The sequence below is a fragment of the Lutra lutra genome, chromosome 4 (assembly GCF_902655055.1).
Source record: "Lutra lutra chromosome 4, mLutLut1.2, whole genome shotgun sequence".
Taxonomy (NCBI): domain Eukaryota; kingdom Metazoa; phylum Chordata; class Mammalia; order Carnivora; family Mustelidae; genus Lutra; species Lutra lutra.
In genome coordinates this window covers 15,201,675-15,225,514 of record NC_062281.1, presented here as the reverse complement: position 1 = coordinate 15,225,514, position 23,840 = coordinate 15,201,675, and the positions used below count along the sequence as shown (strand labels likewise).

Below are 23,840 nucleotides of genomic sequence, written 5' to 3'. Positions count from 1 at the left end.
TCCAGCTACCCCAAGGATTTCCTTTTAGGTTTTACCACTAGAGTTTTGTTCTGGTTAGTGTTAAGTTGCTCTGATGACTGTAAATATCCCTCCAGCAACATAATATTAGCAATCATCCCTAAAACATATGGCCCACTGGTATACATCAGAAGGGTCTCATGACTAATGTTTTACTAGACGGTAGTAAATAACCTTATCTTAATAGTAGCTAGCACCTCAAGGTCCTGGAAACCTTACTTCCAAATTCCTTAAGATTTAATGTTACTCTTAACCCCCACTAAAGAAAAAAATATATAATCATTTATTCCTCACAACCCCAGTGCAACTCTTTCTGCTCCCAGGGTTCTGTCCCTGTGCTGTAATAAAAGCACAGTTTTGCACTGAAAACTGCTCAAGAATTCTTTCTTGATCCTAGCTAGCTCACGACTCCACATCAGGGCTCTGTAAGAAAAGGCAGATCAATAAGAGAAAAACAAACACATTTTATTAACATGTTTACCTTGTGTATGCATTGGAGAAACTTGGGAATGAGAGACTCACATTCTTATTTAGAGCCTGGTCTTAGCAAGGAAAGACATTTTTGTGGAAGTGACAAGACAAAGGAATAGGACATTGGGTCTCTATCAGCAACAAATTGTGTGGAAACAACTATGAGATAAACTAAGTCTAGTTACCTCAGTTTTGTATATGGATTTCTCTTGTGCTTCCAGGCTGGATAAGGGACTAAAATTGTCTCTGGTGATTAGCTTTTGTCCTCTCTGGTAGAGAGGGGAAGGGCGACACTTTGGCAAATTTATGTCTTACTTTTACGCAAATAGGAGAAGGGCAGAGAGCATTTTTGTGTCTGCTCGTTCTTAATTGCTTTCAATCTGAAATAATCCATGTGCCAAGCTAGCATATTTTGGAGTGGACAAACTTTGCTAGCCTTCACATTTAAGGCAATGAAATTTGAAAATTAGAGGAAGGTGTTTTTCTTTCAAAGTTGTTCTTAAGAAAAATCAATCAGAAAGTAATATTAATGCATATATGAGATTTAATATCTGGGCTTTTTAAAACAGAGTGCAATGAAAATCACATTTCTGATTACACAAAACTAAATACAGATCACAGAGTAAACATAGAAGTGAAAGACTCAGGAGAGAAGGAAGATGGAAATGATTTAAAAACCTACTCTGAACTAGACATGGATTTAAAAAGAAAAGCAAATTCCTTTCTTGGATACCATAGTCTTTAGGTGCATGGATTCTGGAACCAGACGACCTAGGTTCGGATTATCCGACATCATTTATATAATCGTCTTTTGCCTCCAGTAACCTTCTTAAGTGTGAAATAAGTGGTAATAATAATAATAATAAAATCTTCTTTATGGTATTTTAAGGATTAAATAATACATTTAAATGTGTGAAATAGTGGTCTGGGAGCTATGAGTATGAAGATGGGCGTGACATATTTTCCGCTCTTTGAGAGCCACCACTCTTATAAACAAAACATAAAATGGTGAGAGTTAAATGTTCTAAGACAGACAAATGGATGAGTAGACAGACGTGAATAGACAGTGTGGGTGTCAGTGGTTATAGTCAGTAAGTGAAGAAACAGAGATATAAAGAGTTCGTGATTTATTTTTGATAGCAAGACGGGGGCTGAGAATATGACTCCAAGAGCCATCTCCAGGTAGAGAACTAGGGCTCTTTTCCCACTCAGCCTCTATTCTTACTAGCTGTGCAAACTCTGGGAAGTGACTCAGACTCTCTGAGCCCAAGTTTGTGTATCTATAAAGCAGAGCGAATAATGGTACCCATTTCTGGAACTTGCTATGAGTATTGAAGGAGATGGTGTGTATAGAGAGCTTTACAGAATGCTTTGCTTGCCGCAAGCATTCAATATATCTTGGTTTTTATTAATAGTCATATAAATGTTTTATTTCATTCCAGTACTGCTTGTGGAGAGCAGATTACGTACTTGGAGTCACATAGTCAAGATTAGTTCTATTTTTGTGTACATTTTTTTTGTTTCCAGGTAGAGTGTATAAGAAAGAAACAATCAGAAATAATAAATATATATAGAGAAATACAACCATTACAAAGCAAAGCCTTCCCAGAAGTAATTAATTGCAAAATGAAGTGACTTGGGTTTTCCCCTTTCTTTTCAAGCTTCCACACGTGGCTCTGCCATACTTCAAAACACTGCAACGTATGAGCTTCACAAAGGAGAAGAGAAAAAAAAAAAGGATTTCTGGACAATCCAGTCTGTATAAAATACCTAGGGCAATTCCTGATACCAAAAACTTGTTCACTATAAGTTAAACTGAGTTTTCATGTGATTATTGAAAATGTCTTCTATGCCATCTTCACAAATACTATCTCCAAACAAAGTAGGTTTGTCAACTTCAAGGTCGAAACAATGCCAAAAAAGAGAAAATTTCTCTGGGTGGGGGAAATTTATGGTTCCATCTGCGACTCATTTTTAATAAAGTATCTAAAAATATATGCTTTTGAAGTCTTGGGCCAGTTTCAAAATGTGAAAAATTTAAATTTATGAAAGCTATATTTTTGGTTGTTGTTTTTGTTTGAAAGACAATTGTGAACTAAGTGATAGAGAGTGTCATTAAAAGCCAAGTGAACCATGGGAAGCAAGGCTTCTGTTGAGAAAATCATGCTCCAGTCCTAGGGTGCAGAAGTGCAGTTCTGTAAGCCATTCAGCTGCAGATCCAACCTGTGTTCACTAAGCCCTGGGGTGGTACACAGTCTGTACTGGCGTTGAAGGTACCAGTAAACACCGGTCTGGTTCCCACTGGAAAGATAAGACATACAGTCAGATGTCAACCCAATGACACTGTCCAAAGTCAATAAAAATCCCATAATGAGGAATCACAGGGTAGAATGTGATGCATCCCAGAGGAGAGGAATAAGTAGTAAGTACTCTGCATTAAGGGCAAGAAGAAAACTCTGAGGTTTGCAGTCAGCTGGAAGACTTCATGGAAGAGGCGAGATCTTAGGCTGAAACTTGGTAGGAGTATAGTGTCAGGAGAACTATGAAAATGGTGAGTTCCTGGGGCATAAGCAGGGGTTGGTGCTGTATAATGGGAGCAGGCAGGGATATGTCTGGCACTCAGGAAATTCACTGGGGCATCCCTTAGTACTCCTGTGCTATGAGCTCGTAAAACATGGCAGCTGGGGGCCCAGACTCCTCAGGGATGAGGGCAAGAAGTACCCACCAGAGCTCAAGGGGAATCTAAAAGAGTGATAGGGAAGGGAGAGAATGGGTACCACCTGAGGTCTGAGATCCAAAAGCAGCACAGGAGATCAACTTATTCCACTAACCTTCCTCTCATAAATTTCTCCCCAGAAACTGTGACCATCTAGAAAATGGAAGAATATGACAGAGGAGTGAAATTAATGTGCCCTGCGCAGAGCACTTTGGATTCCTTTTACCAGCAACTAACCTCTTCCTATTTGCCATAGAGGATTGTGCTTGGGCACTGGGGGCTCACACCCCTTAGAGCAGCCTGTTGCTAATCCTGGGCGACTGTAGGACTGCAAGAGCCCTTCTCCATTGTCTTAAGACAAGAGCACCTCCAGAGTGTAACTTATACTCAGAACTCTCTGCAAGATTAGGCTGCAGATGAGGGGGCTGCATGGACCTCACACCCTTTCTTGGCTTCCTCCCACACCCTCCTCTGCTTCCTTTCCTTCCTTCTGGGTTTCTTGCGGGAGGGAGCACTTCCTCAACCCACCCCTTGTCCTGGACTCCTCAATGCAGGGTCTGCTTCTGAAAGGGTGGATGTAATCAGGGTTTCAAGGAAAGAATAAGCATGTTTCATTTGCTTGAGAGAACTAGTCTCACTTGGGTACAAAAGGATCGAATGAAAGTCTGAAGAAGAGTCTAGAAACCCAGCTGTTGCTACTGCATGGCACACTGCAGACATTTAATGAAGCTCAAGAAATTCATAATTCTTTTTTCACAGTGTATTGGCGGAGACAGCCTATTACAGGTGAAGTTGCCTTGGCTCAGCTGAAATGTGACCAAGTCTAAGTTCTGTGAATGCATCTTGCAATTCAAAATGTGACTGTACGACGTGTAGGTTAGAGACACTGCCCGTGTTGCTCACCAGTGTCTCCTGAGGACTTGGTGGTTCAGGAAACTACATGCTACGAGAACTTGTGGTTTTCTAAGAGCTTCCTCTGGCAAGCTATCAAGATTGGCCAGGTGGTGGGTATTAGAGAGGGCACGGATTGCACGGAGCACTGGGTGTGGTACAAAAAACAATGAATACCGTTATGCTGAAAATAAATTAAAAAAATGTTTAAAAAAAAAAAAAAGATTGGCCTGTTAGGTGGGCTGTAAATGCTGGGGAATTAATATCCTCAGAGCAGTTCTCATCTAATGGGAGTTAGTGTTTGAAACAGCCCAGATTTCTCAGTTCTTCAGCCATCTCTGAGAGGTGTACTACACTGCCCCCTGGAGGTTGAAAGGCATCTCTCACAGGGGTTCTCTCGGCTCCGGCTTCCGGTCTGTTCCCATTCTCCATCCCCATGCTGATAATTGCTAGGATCTTATTCCAAGTCTCTTTGCGATAAATATTGTGGTCAGAATCTGCTTCTTCTTCTTCTTTTTTTTTTTTTTAAGATTTTATTTATTTATTTGACAGACAGAGATCACAGGCAGGCAGAGAGGCAGGCCCAGAGAGAGGAGGAAACAGGCTCCCTACCTAGCAGAAAGCCCCATGTGGGGCTCGATTCCAGGATCCTGGGATCATGACCCGAGCTGAAGGCAGAGGTTTCAACCCACTGAGCCACCCAGGCGCCCCAGAATCTGCTTCTTGGGGAACACACATGAAGACAGACAGTTCGGACCTCAGAACTTTCATATTGCCATGGATGTTCTCCGCCGAGATGCAGCTCCTTTAAAAGCCACTTTACCTGTGGTGCTGCTGGGCAGGTTCAGAGCACATTCCTCTGGAAAATGTTTCAGTCACTGTAACTCGTGTTTATGAACATGGTTAGTCAGGATAAAGATTTTTTTTTTTTTCCTTTGACTCTGGTCTGAATAATCATGAGTGGTATTGGAAGCAGAATGTTTCAGCAGAAGAAAATCAAGGAAATTAAGGAAATCACAATCATTCCCGAAGTGGTGGGAAGCTCTTCACGTCACTGATTCAGCAAGTATTTATCAAGTCTTATTTATGCACAGGGCACTGTGTGGTGCCAAGATCGTTGTAATTGTAAATTTGATTTTGGAGAATGAATCCCATAGTCATGAAAACCAGGAAGATATTCAAGTTGGTTAACTAAAAAAGAATGAACAGATTTGCAAGCATGCAACTTGCTCAGATACTCTCTCTGGAATCAGGATCTAAGGAGGAATTCCTTCCTGTTTTTGTTGTTGTTCTTGTTTTGTTTTTTTGTTTGTTTGTTTTTGAGTGAAGAGAGACAGAGAGACAATTGCCAAAGAAGGGCATATCCAGATCCCTAAGGTGGCTGGCTAGTGGGTGCTAACATTCATTAGGCTTTGTGAAATGCAACGCAGTTCTTTAAAAATAAATCACTTTGGGGGTAGGAGAAGAATAAATGTAACAAGATGGGATTGGGAGGGAGACAAACCATAAGTGACTCTTAATCTCACAAAACAAACTGAGGGTTGATGGGGGGAGGGGGGTTGGGAGAGGGGGGTGGGGTTATGGATATTGGGGAGGGTATGTGCTATGGTGAGTGCTGTGAAGTGTGTAAACCTGGTGATTCACAGACCTGTACCCCTGGGGATAAAAATATATGTTTATAAAAAAAAAATAAAAAAAAATCACTTTATTTCATATTCTACCTCATACAGTCTTTAGTTTTTCTAATCACTTTCCATAAGCTTGTTTTGTCTCCACAACACAATAGTGAGATGTGTCGTATCATCCCACTATATTGTATAACTATGAAGGTACATGGTAAGTTCACCCACTTATTAATGTCACAAGTGTTCATTGTATGATTGTAGTGTGTCAGGCACTGCCTTCTGGGCACAATGCAGACATTTAATGAAGCTCAAGAAATACATAATTCTTTTTTTGTGGTGTATCAGCTGAGATGGCCGCTCACTACCACAACCCCCATCTCCTCTTGTTATGAAAAAGCAATAGAGAACACATGGTCTCAACTTGCAGGGAGTTCTGGTTTATTTGCAGAAACAGGCAAAGAAAGAGGAATTTTCCAAATGGAACGGTAAGTGCTAAGAAAGGAGAGAGTATGGGGTGGAGGGATTCCAGTCCATTCAGATTTGGGAAGGCTGAGAAAACAAGTGGGGCCAGGGATGATCCCAGGGTACCTGTCATCTAAATCTCATATGCATGTGCTTTAAGGACTTAGCTAGAGAGCGGGCACTAGAGGCAGAGGGAAACACAAGAAAGTGTCTAGACATGGAAGAGAGCATGGGGTGTTTGGGAACTACAAGTGTTCTGTAGAGCTGGGTGTAGAGTTTGCTGAGGGCTGGCAAAAGAGAGGAGGTGAGTCAGAACATGAAGGGCTTGAATGTTCTGCTATGCAAGAAGACCATTTTGGAAGGATAACAAGGAGAGACAGAAATTTTTTAACATATTAGTAAAAAAATCAGATTTTCACTTTAGTTTGCTTTGGCTCTTTCACGGAAACTGAATTGTGGGTGAAAAGACTGGAAGGCAGGAGATCAATTAGGAGGTGGTACAGTGGCCTTGGAAGGTTCAAGTGATAGAGTGATTAGGCTGGCATCAGTGGAGATGGAGAGATGTTGGTAGAAGTGTTAAGAAGTGAAGAGAGGCTATGTGTAAGGAGGGGTGTGTGTGGGGGGGCATGGAAAGTAAGTGCACTTCACGCACAAGGGAGCGCAAAGTTGAGGAAGGAGACACGACTTAGCCTTGCTTCAAGGGTGATTAGAAATTTCATTCCTTTTGTTATTTCTTCCGGTTGAAACTCTGTTATAAGACCTTTGATCACTTGTGACAAAACCCAGCAAACTCTCTCTTTTGGTCTGAATCTGCCAACAAGGGAAAACAGACCCTTCAGCTTCCTGTTCTTTATCTCATGGTTGATTAATAGAGATTAAAACTCTATGCTCTCAGAAGTTTGCCATGTTTGGGAAAAACATCCATTTCCTCTTTTGAAGCCTATAATTTATGTTTGCAGCTTGCAAAACCACAGTGTAAACCACCTCATTTAAAAGCATGTATAAAAGCTGAGGAGCTCCAAAGATATTTACAATGGGGTTGATACTGCTTGCAATAGTCTCCATTATATTAGTTTCCTAACTTGTCTGGTTTTTGTCTCAAATAGTTTGGTGCCATGACCCAGTATCTGAACTTATCTTCAGATTCTCATTTACCCTAGCCAGGTCATAAGGCCATTTGGAGCCTTTTGTACTCCATCTCTGGCTGGAAGCACAGAGATCTAAAGGTGAGTCCTGATCCTGGTCCTATATGTTCCAAACTCTTATCTGTTGGAAACACAGTAAGAATTTGATTTTGATTCTTTCTGAGTACTTTAGCTGATTTCCAGTGCTGGGATTTTTAGTGTGGGTTTTTTTTTTTTTTATGTTTAAACCATTTGGCTATTTCTATAAATGAATTAAATGATTTATTGATATTTTGTCTCTATTAAATGAAGGATGATGGAAAATTGAGTTTGCTACTCTTTTCTGTTTATCCATTTTTCTCCATTTTGAATTCAAATCCATTAAGAATTTATACCTATTAGTAAGGAAAGAACTCTTTTTATATGAAAGTATGTTTTGTATTTCTGGGTTTACCCCGATATATGGACTGAAAGTTTGGAATTGAAGGTCTAAGTTTTCTAGATCTAGGTGTACGTTTATGTGTCTACAGGTATTTAATATTTTTCTACCTCCAGATGGTATTACTAGATTACAAAATTTTTTTAAAAAGCCCTACTCTAATTGACAGAGCTAAGGTCTTATACAAATGAGACTATTCCTAAAACTTGTCAAATATTGAAAAAATTAAATTTTGAATATTTCAATGTGCTCAAAACACTTTCTTATAGGCAAGTTACTCAAATGTTCTAAGAATTCAGGTTTACATAATTTAGGTAACTTTGGCAAATGAGACTAATCTAATATTGTTGGTTTAATAAGAACAGCTTTGTCTTTTGAGTTGTCAACATTAAATGTAATAAAAATGTACATTTTTATTTTACTTGGGCATGTTTTTCCTCAACTTGTAAGGGTTCTGAATTGATATGCTATCATTTCAGTTACTATATTTTAAGATTATAAAAAATGTAAACTTGTGTTTAGTCAAATTAAGTCATTATTTGGACAAACTTTATTTCAAAAGTGATTATGTTTTGTAGAATGTCAGCTTGAAGACAGTTTCCAAAATCAATTGGTAACTTAAAATATTGGACTGATGCTAAATTGAGTTAATTCATAAATCATTATGTATCTATATCATATCTAAGTAGGACAAGACACTGAAACATTAATTGCTAAATAACAATTTCATTTTTATATATTTTTGCCTCTTATTTTTATATAATACAGACGGGCTGTATATTTGGGTCTGTTAATGGACATGTTCATTTTTGCCACATTGAGATGCTATACTATGAGGGATGTTGACGGCTATAAAAAGATATAAGATATATATTGAAAAGCTCTGCTAGTCTGCTAGAAAATACTGGTATATGAAAGACAGTTTACAGTTATTTACTAACAGACACTCCTTCTTTGACCAGACTTTAGTCAGGCTCCCGTGAGTCTTCTTCTAGATCAGGCTTCGACCTCGGACTGCTTAGCCCCATTTTAACAAAGAAGCCTAAGCTAGTTAAGTGACAACCACCTCCCTTTATATCTGATCGTCCTTGTCCTTGGTATATGATCAAGCTCTTGTACCTTGCCCTGGATATGTAAGTCCTTGGTCTGCTTTTAGTAAGAATCCTGTTAAGCCAGTTTAGCAAGAATCCCCCTACTTTGGTATCTAAGCAAGTTCCTCTCAGTAATTTTCCCCGCATGCACGTCCTCACTCGGCTCCTTGGCTGCAGATCTTCGGTTGTCCGTGCTGTATGGAATGGGACTCAGGGCTGTTCTGAAGCCTCTCTTCTCTATGCAGTAGCTCTAATAAGATCTGCCTCACCGTTTTGACACATGCCCTGGGAATACCTCTTCTCTTACACCACCTCCTAGTCTTCTCGGTGCAATAAAAGCAGCTGTAGTGAAAACTTAGAATCAATATATGTGAATGAGGCTCTATTAGGAGCAAGAGCAGCAGAGAGGAAAAACTTTACATGCAAAGCGTGCAGGAGGTATTTTGTTAAGGAAAACAAGAGAAGCTTTGTTCCAAAGTAAAATGACTCATTCCAAAATGAAAGAGAGAGGGAGAAGTGTATGACAAAACTTGTCTGGAGAGACAAAGTTGCAGATGGTTCACAGAAAGGGAATTTTACTTCTTATAGTCAAAGCTGGCGGAGGTTTACGAGTTTATTTATAAGATTTTTAGTAAGAGTGTTAGTACCAAATACGCTGTTTCAAAACTAGCATTTGGTTTTCACTTTATTAAAATGACAATTTTTGCTTGGAATACTGGTGTTCTCTTAATAAGTGCTTGTAAAGTACTTTCCTCTACCTTGAGAATAATCTGCCTAGAAAATAACTATTCAGGGTCTTATTAGAATAATTTCTGTATTTGTTGATTTTGTCATATCCTTAATCATTTGAGGGAACAAAGCCTTTTCACTTAAAAAGAACTGAAAGTCTTTATAGTCACATACCTCTTATATCTACGTTAAAATTTATATTGTCATTTTAGTTAACTGGATAACCAACTATTTTTCTTAGTAGTCCACGATCTTATGTAATTAAGTGTTCAAACTTGACTGCTTTTCATATTTTAGCTTCCAGAGCTCAAATCACAAGGAAGTTGTCAAGGGAAAAAAAAAAAAAGTTGAGTCTGGACCCAAGTAAGGGAAGACATTATTGAATGAAACTATTGCAGAGACCTGCTCAAAGCCCAAGCCAGAACAATTTCAGGCAAGGGGAGTGGGAGTGAAGCTTCTGTAAGCAGAGACCTTGGGATAACTGTCTGTGGAAAGCAAAAGCATGATGTCATGTTAACAGCTGGTGTGCGGGAGAGACTTGGAACTTAATGAACGGCATCAAATATTGTACAAATAGAAAACTTGAGGCAGAAAATTTGGTTTGTTCTCAGGCACATGGGTTTGGGATTCTGTACATCAGATGAAGTAAACAAGCTAAAGTGTACCTAGGGTTGGGACCTAGTGTTCTTCAGCAAAGCAACCTAAACTCGTGTGAAGCACAAAGTTCCATCAGCCTTTCAGTCCCTCTCCTTGTTCACGGTGGGTTCAGAGACATTCTCTGTGAACAATTCAGAGATAAGGAATAACTCCAACAGGAAATGGCTGAGTGAAACAGACCTCAGCGTCTACTGAAACTAGAGGCTATAGATGGTAAACTAGAAGGCTAGTTTACCATCTGTTTACTAGAAGGCTAGTTTACCATCTGTTTGGTATGTAGGCAAAGGTCAGTTGTTTCAGTGTCCTTCAATGGGATGCCTAAAATAAAGAAGATAAATGTTAATAGAAAGGAATGTATTAAAATAAAGAGCCCAAGGTTGAACCCTAAGACTATCTAGTCCTGTGAAATTCGGGAGGTCAGTGGATGAAATAGTTTTTGCAGCACTGCTCTCTGAGTTGAATTGTGCTCCTGATTATGTTGCCTAAGTCTGGGTTACCTCCCTTGTAAGGACATGCATGACATGAGCATTTTACCAGACTTTTTTAGTGACTCAGGCGGCTGCTTGTCCAGGGACAAGTCTAGTCCCTGCAAGGACTGGTGCAGTATTTCTTTAAATCCTGGGGTGGGGGGGAGGGAAGACCAGTTACAAGGCAACTTAGAGTCCTAATAAGGATCTGGGTAATCATGTTTTCGTTCTCAGTGACTTGAAGTCAGGAGCAATGGAGAAAAGTTGGACAGGTTAGTTTGAAATATTTGTAGTCAGATATTGAAGGAAACGGGAAGAACTGAAAATTTGATAAAGGTTGACAATCTGTAAATTAACAGACACAAATTTGATTTATAAGTAGGTATCAATACTGGTTTATCCATACTGGGAAAGGAAGCTAATTAGTGTCTATCAGACAAGATAGAGTTTGCATATCGACCAGTTACCTGCAGTTTACAGAGATGCAAAAGAGCTCAAAGGCAATGAATAGGGTCAGAATCTGATAATCCAGAAGAACATGCTTAGTTTCCCATTGAAACACAAAACGCTCTTACAGTCCCTCTTCCCCTTTTGAGCAAAGACAATCTCAAAGAAAGATTATTCTTGATCACAAAACAAGGCTGCTCTCATTAGACGTGGCCTGGTTGTTTCCATAGATGCAGCAAGAATGACAAGTCACCACATAAATCGTCTATTTGCTTTGCTGGACATTTTCATAAAGATACCTCAGATTTGACTTTTCAAAGCCTCTTGAGGATAGGAAGCCAAGCCAAAACCTCACCATCATTTTTCACCTGCGGTATCTAGTGGTTTGGTGGAAAGCCCTCTCTTCCTGAGGTTCCCCAAATATCCCAAGATTCCTGAGCCCACTGACAAGTGACCTTCCTTGCTCACCTATGAGGCTGGGAACCCTATGAAGCCAGTTACTAGGCCAGTTTTCCCAAGAGGGACTTTGTAAGCATTGGCCCCATAAAGTCTACCTTAATTCCTGAAAAGTGTGTGGTCACATTGGATGAAATGAGCATCCTTCTCAACTATGACATTCTAGGCAACGCCAGCCTTGATTGTAGTGTGTCCATTTTGTTCCAATTAACAAGGTGGACAGACTCTTACTGAATCTATGCAAATATCTAGAGTGTCACGAAAACAGGCATCCTCAATAAGAGTTCCCCAAATTTCACAGGGTGAGTCAGGGCAGAAAAGATCAATGTTCCATTTCTGCTTTACAAGAGCACAGTCTAACAAATTGTTATGAGTGATAGATGGCTTGAGAGAAAAGAGCTTAATGCTCTGTTTTCTGGATGTTCCCTTACATCCAGAAAACAGAGCATTAAAGCATCACCACTGTTCCAAGCAAGGCCCACATCCAACCAGTTTATTCATTTCATTCAGTTCTTTGTAATTAATTCTTGTTCCACTTGATTTGGGGTTAGTAGTCTCATGAACACATCTGCTTCTTGACTAGACGTCTGGAACTCCTGACTCAGCACACTGGTAGGATCTCATAGTTATTGAAGCAATCCCATCAGAATTCTGTATCCAAGTATATGTGGCACGGTCCACTTCCATAGGTTTCTAGGATAGTCCTTTTTCTGTTGAAGACAGGGCACTCAGCCAGTAGCTGACTTGCAAAGGCTCTTTGGGAAACATCAGAGTAAAGCAGAAAACCACTTGTAAGTGACAGAAAACTTAAAATAGCCGTGGTTAGTGCATTTTTTTTATAATTTTAAAAGTGAAATATCTGATCATAGGTCACTATTAGACTAGTACAGTTGATAACGATATATGATTATTTATATGAGACTTTAAAAAGTCAGTTTAGAAAGTTTTAGACAAAACATGCCAAACAGAATGATGAGTCCTATTTTCAAAGTTAAAAATAGAGCTACCCTACGACCCAGGAATTGTACTACTGAGTATCTACCACAAAGATACAGATGTAGTAAAAAGAAGGGCCATATGCACCCCAACGTTCATAGCAACAATGTCCATAATGGCCAAACTGTGGAAAGAGCCAACATGTCCTTCAACAGATGAATGGATGAAGATGTGGTCCATATATACAATGGAATATTACTCAGCCAACAGAAAGGATGAATACCCAACTTTTGCATCAGCATGGATGGGACTGGAGGAGATTATGCTGAGTGACATAAGTCAAACAGAGTAAGACAATTATCATATGGTTTCACTTATTTGTGGAACATAGGGAATAACATGGAGGACATTAGGAGAAGGAAGGCAAAAATGAAGGGGGAGATCAGAGATGGGGACAAACTATGAGAGACTATAGACTTTGAGAAACAAATTGAGGATTTCAGAGGAGAGGAGGGTGGAGGGATGGGTTAGCCCAGTGATGCATATTAAAGCAGGCATGTATTGCATGGAGCACTGGGTGTTATGTGCAAACAATGAATCATGGAACACTGCATCAAAAACTAATGATGTAGTGTATGATGACTAATATAACTTAATAAGGAAAAAGGAAAAAAAAAGAAGACTGGATGTTTTATCTAATTTGTGAAAATGGATAAGCATTATCTTTATAGAGGAAAAAAATCAGATACAACATAATAATTCTGAAACATGATATGCCATGAACATATCAAGCACATTCTTAAAATATACTTGTTATCAAGCAAAAAGTAAACTTAATCTGATTGAGTTAGGAAGAACATACTTGAGTAAACTAAAAATGTATTCTTGCAAGGGTCATAACTCAAAAGGCATAACTGCATTTATTAAAACAACAACATTAAAATAGTCTCATTTGTCAAAGATTAACCTAAATCATGTGGGCTTGAATTTTAAAAGCATTTTGCTAAGTTTCTACAGCAATACTTCCCCCTCCCATATTGAGCATATTAGGGATTTAATTGTCTTAATTTCTGGGAATTTCAGGAACATTAAAATTATATAAACTCTTACTTATCTCTTAGCCAATCCAAAAGAAGCTCCTTTAAGAGATCTTAGAGTTTGATGTGATAATAATATTTAGAGGTAGGAAAATATTACATATGCATAATAGAACATACATTCACATATAGACACAAAGAGCTTCTAGCTTTAATCTTTTTCTTTTTTTTCTTTTATTTTTTCAGTGTTCCAAGATTCATTGTCTATGCACCATACCCAGTGCTCCATGCAATACATGCCACCCTAATACCCACCACCAGGCTCACCCCTCCCCCTACCCCACTCCCTTCCAAACCCTTCAATTTGTTTCTCAGAGTCCACAATCTCTCATGGTTCATTTCCCCCTCTGATTTACCCCAATTCACTCTTCCTTACCTTCTCCTAATGTCCTCTATGTTATTCCTTATGCTCCACAAGTAAGTGAAACCATTAAATAATGGACTATCTCTGCTTGACTTTTTTCACTCAGCATAATCTCCAGTCCTATCCATGTTGATACAAAAGTTGGGTATTCATCCTTTCTGATGGAGGCATAAAATTCCATTGTATATGGACCACATCTCCTTTTTCCATTCATCTGTTGAAGGGCATCTTGGTTCTTTCCACAGTTTGGCAATTGTGGCCATTGCTGCTATGAACACTGGGGTACATATGGCCCTGTCTTTTCACCACATTTGTATCTTTGTGGTAAATACCCAGTAGTGCAATTGCAGGGTCATAAGGTATCTCTATTTTTAATTTCTTAAGGAATCTCCACACTGTTTTCTAAAGTGGCTGCACCAACTTGCATTCCCACCAACAATGTAAGAGGGTTCTAGCTTTAATTATTAACTAAAAAATCTTAGCCCTTATTCAGACATAAACACAAACAAAAACTCAAAACTCACTGGTTCATAGACAAGAGCTGACTCTACTCCTTGCCTCACTTTTATATTTTTACAAAGATTACATTTTTGGCAGATGGGGCAAATTGAAGTAACTTGCTCAGTGCAAGAGCTGAACAAGTTTCCTCAGTATTTGTGGAGGAGATCCTTAAGATGTGTTTTGCCCTGGGCACCTGGGTGGCTCAGTGGGTTAAGCCTCTGCCTTCGGTTCGGGTCATGGTCTCAGGGTCCTGGGATCAATCCCCGCATTGGGCTCTCTGCTCAGCAGGAAGCCTGCTTCCTCCTCTCTCTCTGCCTGCCTCTCTGCCTACTTATGATCTCTATCTGTCAAATAAATAAATAAAATCTTTAAAAAAAAAAAAAAAAAGATGTGTCTTGCCCTGACATGTAATCCTATGGAGGCTGTGGACTGCATTTTGGGAGAGGGGCAGAGGAGCAACCAAGCAGCCATCTGGGATATCCAAAGTCCATCTGAGTGTTGAAAACATGCAGCCTGTTTCCAGTTAGCTTTTTCAGCACAAGCTTTTGCTCTTGGTGTCACTGAGCTCCTCAGAGCCCCAACAGTGGTGGGAAACTTAAGCCTCAGCTGTCTACAGGGAGTTGAGGAGCATGAGTGAGAAAAGGAAGGCCTGGCAGGGGTGGCTAGTGAAGAGGAGGAGGTAGAGGTATTGAAGGGGGAAGAACAAAGGATTCTAGGGAGCTGAAGTGAAGGTTGAGAATGGAAAAAAGGAGGCAGAAGTTAAGGGATGATGATAGGAAGGCAGAGATTTTAGAAGACACTGAGGAAAGGAACTGGTCTTTGAAGGAAGCAGTGGTCTCTGAAAGTTTTTGTGGAACAGATATTGTTCTGTTTCTTTATACCAAACAATAAAAGCAGTCCACTCTTTGGATGCGATCTTGGAGTCAGTCATTGCTTGCTCGGAATGATCTGAGCAAGTAGATCCTAGCTCAGAATGAGCCAATTTGCAAAGATCCTTAATTCCTCAAAGAAGCCATTGAAATTTTAAGTTTTTTAAAATTTTTATTTATTTATTTTTTTAGTGAAATTTTGTCATTTTGAAGAGATTGGGTGAAATCAGTGTGAATAATGTCTAACCACATCCCCCACAGGCAAGAGAGTGTGGAACTATGAAAGGAATGGTAATGTGATAGTGAAACGAATACCTGTTGGTCTAAGTATGTTTACCCAAAATGTCTATCCCAGGAGGGAGTCAGAGGCTTTAATTATACCCAGGAAAGCCAGAAGAAGGCAGAGAAGTAGAAGGAAGGAAAAAGACGAAAATGAAGAATAAAACCAAATCTTTACCATGCTACAACAGACACGTGTTTGAAACACTGTACCAGGAGTTAGACTCACAGGCTGTGATCATGACTTCCAAGCCAGGAAAGGACCCAGCATCTGCTAAGATGGCATTGACCCCTGCATGAAGAAAACAAAGTCCTGGGGGCGGAATCACAGCATCATTCCTGTCAAAGAAAAAGAAATACAATCTGGATATTAATATGAGGGATTTCTTTAAGGGAATTATTGCAATAGGAGAAGGAGAGTATCATAATGGGAAAATGCCTGAAGACTAAGTCAGAAATGTCTCAGGGGAGGGATGGGTGAGCAAAACTTTTAAATGCAAAGATGCCTGGGATAGGTGGCTGTGGAGAGTAGGAGGTGGGGAGGTGAAAGCTGGTGTGGGAGGGGGTTCCTGAAACTTAACCTTCACCAATTATTTCACTAACAAGGAAGTCAAGGCAGGAAGTATTGGTTTGTGGTTAAGCACATGGGGCGTGTTCTGCACTTGAGATGAACAAATAAGGTACAGAAATTGTACATGGGTTTGAGGGCCTTGCTGTCTTAACATTGCATCAAACTCAAAGCTTGATTAGCCTTGTCAGAACCCAAAATTGTTTTTGAGATTTCTCAAAGGGTCCCCAAAAAATCTCTTTTGTAAAAAGATAAATGTTAGGAATAATGATGGTTATTTGTATGTTTCTGATGATGAGTTATGGGAAATATTCTCAAATCAGAAGAAATACCTAGATTTCCTTAGGTTAAATTTGTATGGGTAAAATGTCATTAACATAAATATTTAAAAATTGTGTTCTGGATAGGAATGTTCAAGACAATGGTTAACATTTTTGCTGTCCATGACATGTTTCTATTTATCATAGTCTTGGTATTGCTTTGCCTATAAGACAAAAGCAGTATTGTATTAGCACTCATAATTTCAGTTATTTAAGAAAAAAAAACATTAACTTGGTTGCAACTTTATTTTTTTTAACTTGAATCTAGTGTATTTCAGGCAGTAGTGCTCTACTGGAGGTTCAGGTCATTTATCCTAGATTTTATTAATCTACTACTGATGTTTAGAACCTACTTCAGATGTATTGAATCTATTTACTTGATAATCTTGATATATTCTTGGTATATGCTAACTTTATGCTGGGTATATATGGTATCTAACATTTCCGAATATTTATATGTTACATTATCTCTGTGAAGATTATGTTTATCTACTTTCATAAATTATATGTGATCTCTACTCTTCTTTGAAATAGGCATAAATCTTTATGCTTACACATATTTCATCAAAAACTTTTTTGGATTGACTTGGTTTTGTTTTGCATGCTATGGAGACAATCAGATATGTTTGTCAATTCTATTATTCTATTATTCTTATAATGACCTTTCCTCAGATCATTCTCTTTTGAAAAATATCAACAGAGAGTATACAATAGACATTTTTGGTCTTTCATCATCTACAGAGAGCTTGTATGTTTTATTTTACCCCTGATGCTTCCATGAAGTCACCTGGAATCAGCTATAAGGCAGAGTGTTCCATCTTCAACAAATGTTCTCAAATCAGATCCCTGTCTAAGAGCCTGGTAAAGAAGACTATGCCAGGTCCTCTTGGGCACAGGATTCTGATAGCATTGTTTCAATAACTATGAGATCCTACCAGTGAGCTGAGTCAGGAGTTCCAGACGTCTAGTCAAGAAGCAGATGTGTTCATGAGACTACTAACCCCAAATCAAGTGGAACAAGAATTAATTACAAAGAACTGAATGAAATGAATAAACTGGTTGGATGTGGGCCTTGCTTGGAACAGTGGTGATGCTTTAATGCTCTGTTTTCTGGATGTAAGGGAACATCCAGAAAACAGAGCATTAAGCTCTTTTCTCTCAAGCCATCTATCACTCATAACAATTTGTTAGACTGTGCTCTTGTAAAGCAGAAATGGAACATTGATCTTTTCTGCCCTGACTCACCCTGTGAAATTTGGGGAACTCTTATTGAGGATGCCTGTTTTCGTGACACTCTAGATATTTGCATAGATTCAGTAAGAGTCTGTCCACCTTGTTAATTGGAACAAAATGGACACACTACAATCAAGGCTGGCGTTGCCTAGAATGTCATAGTTGAGAAGGATGCTCATTTCATCCAATGTGACCACACACTTTTCAGGAATTAAGGTAGACTTTATGGGGCCAATGCTTACAAAGTCCCTCTTGGGAAAACTGGCCTAGTAACTGGCTTCATAGGGTTCCCAGCCTCATAGGTGAGCAAGGAAGGTCACTTGTCAGTGGGCTCAGGAATCTTGGGATATTTGGGGAACCTCAGGAAGAGAGGGCTTTCCACCAAACCACTAGATACCGCAGGTGAAAAATGATGGTGAGGTTTTGGCTTGGCTTCCTATCCTCAAGAGGCTTTGAAAAGTCAAATCTGAGGTATCTTTATGAAAATGTCCAGCAAAGCAAATAGACGATTTATGTGGTGACTTGTCATTCTTGCTGCATCTATGGAAACAACCAGGCCACGTCTAATGAGAGCAGCCTTGTTTTGTGATCAAGAATAATCTTTCTTTGAGATTGTCTTTGCTCAAAAGGGGAAGAGGGACTGTAAGAGCGTTTTGTGTTTCAATGGGAAACTAAGCATGTTCTTCTGGATTATCAGATTCTGACCCTATTCATTGCCTTTGAGCTCTTTTGCATCTCTGTAAACTGCAGGTAACTGGTCAATATGCAAACTTTGTCTTGTCTGGTAACCAAGCTTTCTCATTTCCTGTACAAAAGCCTGTTTGGTGTTAACTTCTAAACTGAACTGCATTTTCTTACCTTGTACAGCTTGTCAATGCTTACCAAATTTTCAGTTCTTCCAGTTTCCTTCAATATTTGGCTAAAAATTAATCTTAGCCTCTAAACAAGCTTTCCAATTTTTCTGTATCCTTGAGTTGGAATTACTGTGAGCTACAAATTGATTGGCAGGTTTTTATTGGGACTCTAAAGTTGCCTTGTAATAAGTTTTTGCCTCCAAGATCTGAAGAGTTATTATAAGCTCAAGCCTAAGAACTTTTCATAATACTAGAAAGACTCATTATCCCAGCTGACCATTCATGGTCCAGTTATTTCCCTGGATAGGCCACTGTTTGGATTACCAATGATGTCTGGTGAAATTCTCAGGTCATTCATCCTTATTGGACTAGTAACCAATACTATGGACAACACCACCAATACAATTGACATCTCAGCTTTAAAAAACTCAATGAATGGTAAGAGACTGAATATAAAAATAAGCAATGGTTAGACCATATACAGAAATAGAGCTCTGACGTGCAGCCTCTATAGCAATTAGTCTAATAAGGCACATAACCTGTTTAACATCAGTCCCAAATCAGGATCTGGTCAATATTTCACAGCTGCACTAATTTTTGCCTATACTTCTAACTTAGGATGAACCATAGAAAACCAAATATGTACTCCTGACCAATCATATAGGGTGGCCCACTAGTTAGTTAGTCCTCTAGCTTCTGTAAGCCAATAGCTTCCAATTGGGGCACACCTGAAGCCTTTCCTTTTTCCACTCTAGAGCATTCCACTACTTTACCTGTGTTTGAGTTTCTGCTCATCTCAGGTGATGGTGATAACTAGCTTGATATAGCAAGCTCTGAATAAATGTTTGTTTGTGTTCATTTCAGTGATTTTCATTTATTACCACAGTTTCTTTGTAGTTTCCATCAAGACACAGTTTGCACTGACCATCACCATGGCCTCCAGTTTTCAACTGGGCACCCAGAACCTAGTATGTCTCACTGCTTGCTGCTTGTCAAGTCCACAGTGAATGGTAAGTCAGCACAGACCTGAACTCCACTCTTTTCCTGTTGAGTTCTTTGGTCATTCTTCTGAGTTTGGTACACAGGTTTTGTTATCAGTGCCCACCCATTTGCCAAACAAATGAGTGGGTCTTTTCATCCTTTTTTGTTACATTTGTGTTACTGCTCTATGGAGTGCTGCCTAAAAGTGCTATATGTCATAAGAAGGAGAATCATATGATATAACACAGTCATATGTCTTCTAAGCCTTTTGTTGATGGCAGCCTCACAGACCAATGAGTTTGCTGTTTTTACCACAACTGCCCATTTGGACAAACTTTGTTGTAAGTCACCAGTAAAACTGGATGAGGTTCTCTTTCCATCTCAAATTTTGGTCCTGAGGGCTTTTTCCCCCTCCTTTTTGATTCAGAAAGAGCATTCTCTCTGGTATTCCATGTGCCATAAGGCACAGATTGTCAAGTCTGTGTTTGGAGGTGACCAATCATGAGTTTGGGGTTTGAGATGTGAGCTGCACAAACGTTTCAATTCTACCAGCACTGCCAGCTCTCATGAGATAATCTAAGCCTCAATTTTCTCCTCTTCTGGGGAAACTTTTGCTTCATATATCTACTCTTATGACAGTACTTACTCTAATACTTATCTTTCTAAATGACATAATTTCCCCAAGTATGATTTAAGCCTTTAATGGGCACTTGAGGTGGGGGGAGGCATTTGACTTCCACAAAATTGTTCTTTTGAAAATTTCCTTAGAAAAGAAAGGAATGTGATTTCTCAGTTCACAAGGGCAGCATTTTTTGATTGGTATGCAGAGGACTCCAAAGAAAGTTTAAATAAAATATTACTTTACAAAAAGATTCTTTGACCAAAGTTATGAGGAATTAGACAAACTTAAGCAACAAAGTAATTTCCCTAGCAAGCCCTCCTCTTCTTTGTCCTTCAGCTTCTTCCCTATATCCTGTTCTCCCTCTTCCCTCTTATCCTTCCAATCTCTTTCTTTCCACAACTCTGTCAAACCCTCTATCTGCTTCCCCTTATCCAGACCCTTTACCTTTCCCCAACTCTTCTAAAACTACCAAAGTCCATTGCCTTTAAAAATCCATCCTTCCCATATACTAGGTACGCAGGGAACTACAGAATCTAAATCTTGGACTCAAGCTGAATTACGAGCTATAAAGATTTCTCTAAACCTAGACAAGACCAGCAAATATTTATAAAATAATTTAGAATTCTCTTTGGTGCATATGATCCAGAGTTACTTGACCTATAGCAACTTGTACACATGGTTGGTTGGAAGCTCAGATACTGAATCCTGTGTGGCAAAGCTGATTGGACCTACCCAGAATGGGACCTACAGGATCCCTCTTGCCATAATAAGCTTGAAACTCAAAAAGAAGTTCCCGAAGCAGGGCAAAGTCTCCTGAACCATACATGAAATGTTTCTAATAAACATTGATTGGCTCACCATTTAATCATGCAATAAAGTAAAGATGAAATGATGGGATATATTTTTTAGAATAGACTAAACCATGTCTTCCCAAAAAGTTGTAAGTGTGAAGATGCTGATTGAACAGCAGCCCTTGCGTCTCATTTTGCCAATGGAGCTGAACCTGAAACTGGGCACCTAATTCAAAGAAAGAAATTAGAATAGGAAATAGCCCCATTATCTGAACTAAAACATCTGACATAACATTTTGAAATAGCTTTAGGATGAAAATGAGACAAGACTTAAACTTGTGGCCCTAAAGATCAAATAGCTAAGCAGACCACTTCTCAACCAGCCGCCTATTGATAAGGACACTTGTAGATTTTGTAAAAAGAAGGGACACTGGGGAAGAAAAATTGTTTCATCCTAGCAAAACAAACAAACAAACAAACAAACAAACAAACACACCCATCAATTTAGATCAATAAGGAAGGAAAATGCATTCAATATTCTGGATTATTTTAAGCAAACAAAGTGAATTATAAATATAAATGGTCAACCTCAGTAAGTCTTGATAGATAATGGGTACTACTCTTTCTATGTTAAATTGTACTGCCATTACTCAACCTCTTCCTCAGAGAAAACAGCACACAGGAGCAGGTATTTTAAATAATTCAGCCCTTAACTGTAACCCTTGTATCCTTTACTGAAAAACCTTCTTTTTTTGCTTTGTGATACCACACTTGCAAAGTTAATAAGGAGATGTATGCTTTGCAAATGGCTTTTGCAAATACACATGGAAGGAACAATTTCTTGGGATTTGAAAGGGCTCCTTTATTCATAATCAAGTTGTTTTTAGTCTGGATATACCTTTGCCTTCTCTATAATATTTAATACATTCCTCCGATAGAGATCTTGACACCACACTTCACATTTTATGGGCTAAAACTTCCAGCACTGGAAATGGAACATAATTGTAAGAGAGCCTATTAAAATTCAGCTAGATCTTACCAAACCATCACCCAAGCTTTCCCAATATTCTTTGAGGCCAAACACAAAGGAAGAGCTCAAACCTATCTTTAAAAACCCTGTATTCAAAGATCTTCTCATAGTTTGTAATAGCCCTTGCAACACTCACATTTTGCCAAAAAAAGAAACCAAATGGATGAAAATATAAATTGTTGAAGACTTCAAAACCATCAACAAAATTGTGATCTTTTGTTTCTTTGTAGTACATAATTCAGATACCATCCTGTCATCTATTATGCTTATAGTCACTTGCTTCACTGTAGTGGATCTTTGCTTGTCTTTTTCAGCATACCTAAGAGGACCAAGAAAGTCAACACCTTTTTACCTTCCACCAAGGAGAATAACATCCCTGGGCAGTCATGCCTCAGGGGTACACTGAAGCCGTCTACTATTTTTCTCAGGTCTTTAATCATGACTTATAAGATTCAAATTTCCCTTGTGATTCAGTTCTGATTAATAATATAATATAATGTAATATAATATAATAGATTTCTTATTTTGTTCAGGGAACAAGGAAGTTGTAAAAAGATCATTTGCTTATTCTCAACGTTAATAGGAAAAGAACATGATGCTTCAAAAGATAAATTACAAATGTCTCACAACCCAGTCCTTTATTTAGGAAATGACCTATCTAAGGAAGGGAACTATTTTCCTGATAGATTAAAGAATGCACAAATATTCTAGACCTCTTTCAAGGTGGCAACTTAGAGGACTTCTAGGCTTAACTGGAAAATGAAGGCAATGAGTACCAAACTTCCCTGTGATTCCAACACTTCTTTATGAATTGTCTAAGTCTTCAGGAAGAGACTCTGATCTGGGAGCACAAATACAACAGGTCTTCTGTAGTCTAAATAAGGCCTTATAATAGCCTCCTTCCTTAAGCACTCCTAACTACAAAAGCCATTCCATCGAATTATGCACCAACAATTTGAACAAGCCCTTCAGGTTTCAACTCAATTTCTTGGGTGTCATCAAAAACCAGTTGCTTACTATTGACTCACCCTTGACCCAGTTGTAAAGGCTTTTCCCCCTTGACTTAAGGTAATCAGTGTCATGGGAAAACTTATTGATGCTTCTGCTGAAATAGTTCTAGGCTCTTTACTTAACCTCATGGTCCCTCATGCAACACAGACATTACTATTGGCTGAGAACATGCAGCACTTTTCAGCCACCTGGTTAACCTCTTAAGATATTCTGTTACTCTCTCCTCTCACATTATTTTTCATCCCTGAAACAACCTGAAACATGTCACTCTCCTGCTCCTAAAAGAATGGCAACAACATGATTGTCTTACTTCAGTTAGGAATCTTTCTGTACCTTGCAGATGTACAATGTATTAGAGATCCCATTGAGAAATCTGACCAAATATCATTTGTGGAGGGACAATTCCTCAGCTGAAATGAGGTTATTAAGTAGGACATGCTATTAGGGATTTAAGAAGATTGTTCTTTAGAATATAGTCATTTACCTGAAGTAAAACCAGCCCAGATGGCAAAACATATTGTTGTTCAGAAGCCTATTACATTCCTTCATATTGAACAAAAGGAGGGATTGACAATTTTGGACTTTTTCTGAGCTCTGTATTCCTGGAAAACAGAGGTTGGTTAATATATTCCCCCACTTTTGTTTTCTAGGAAAGGATTTACTGAAAAGAGGCACCAGTTTTCTCCATACAATTTATATGAGTCCCAGTCTATTCTTTCTCATGACTTCAATAAGAGTTGTGTGTCTGGGTGTCTATGGACAATTAGTTTTTGACAAAGATGCCAAGACCA

General features: G+C 38.9%; 1 long non-coding RNA gene across 1 annotated transcript; it reads left to right on the top strand.

Moving 5' to 3' along the window:
* Positions 1 to 7,209: 7,209 nt before the first annotated feature.
* On the top strand, positions 7,210 to 22,467 carry LOC125096823 (uncharacterized). Its single transcript, XR_007126409.1, has 3 exons — positions 7,210 to 7,409; positions 19,501 to 19,624; positions 22,353 to 22,467. It is a non-coding gene; the product is annotated as an uncharacterized LOC125096823 (long non-coding RNA).
* Positions 22,468 to 23,840: the final 1,373 nt, after the last annotated feature.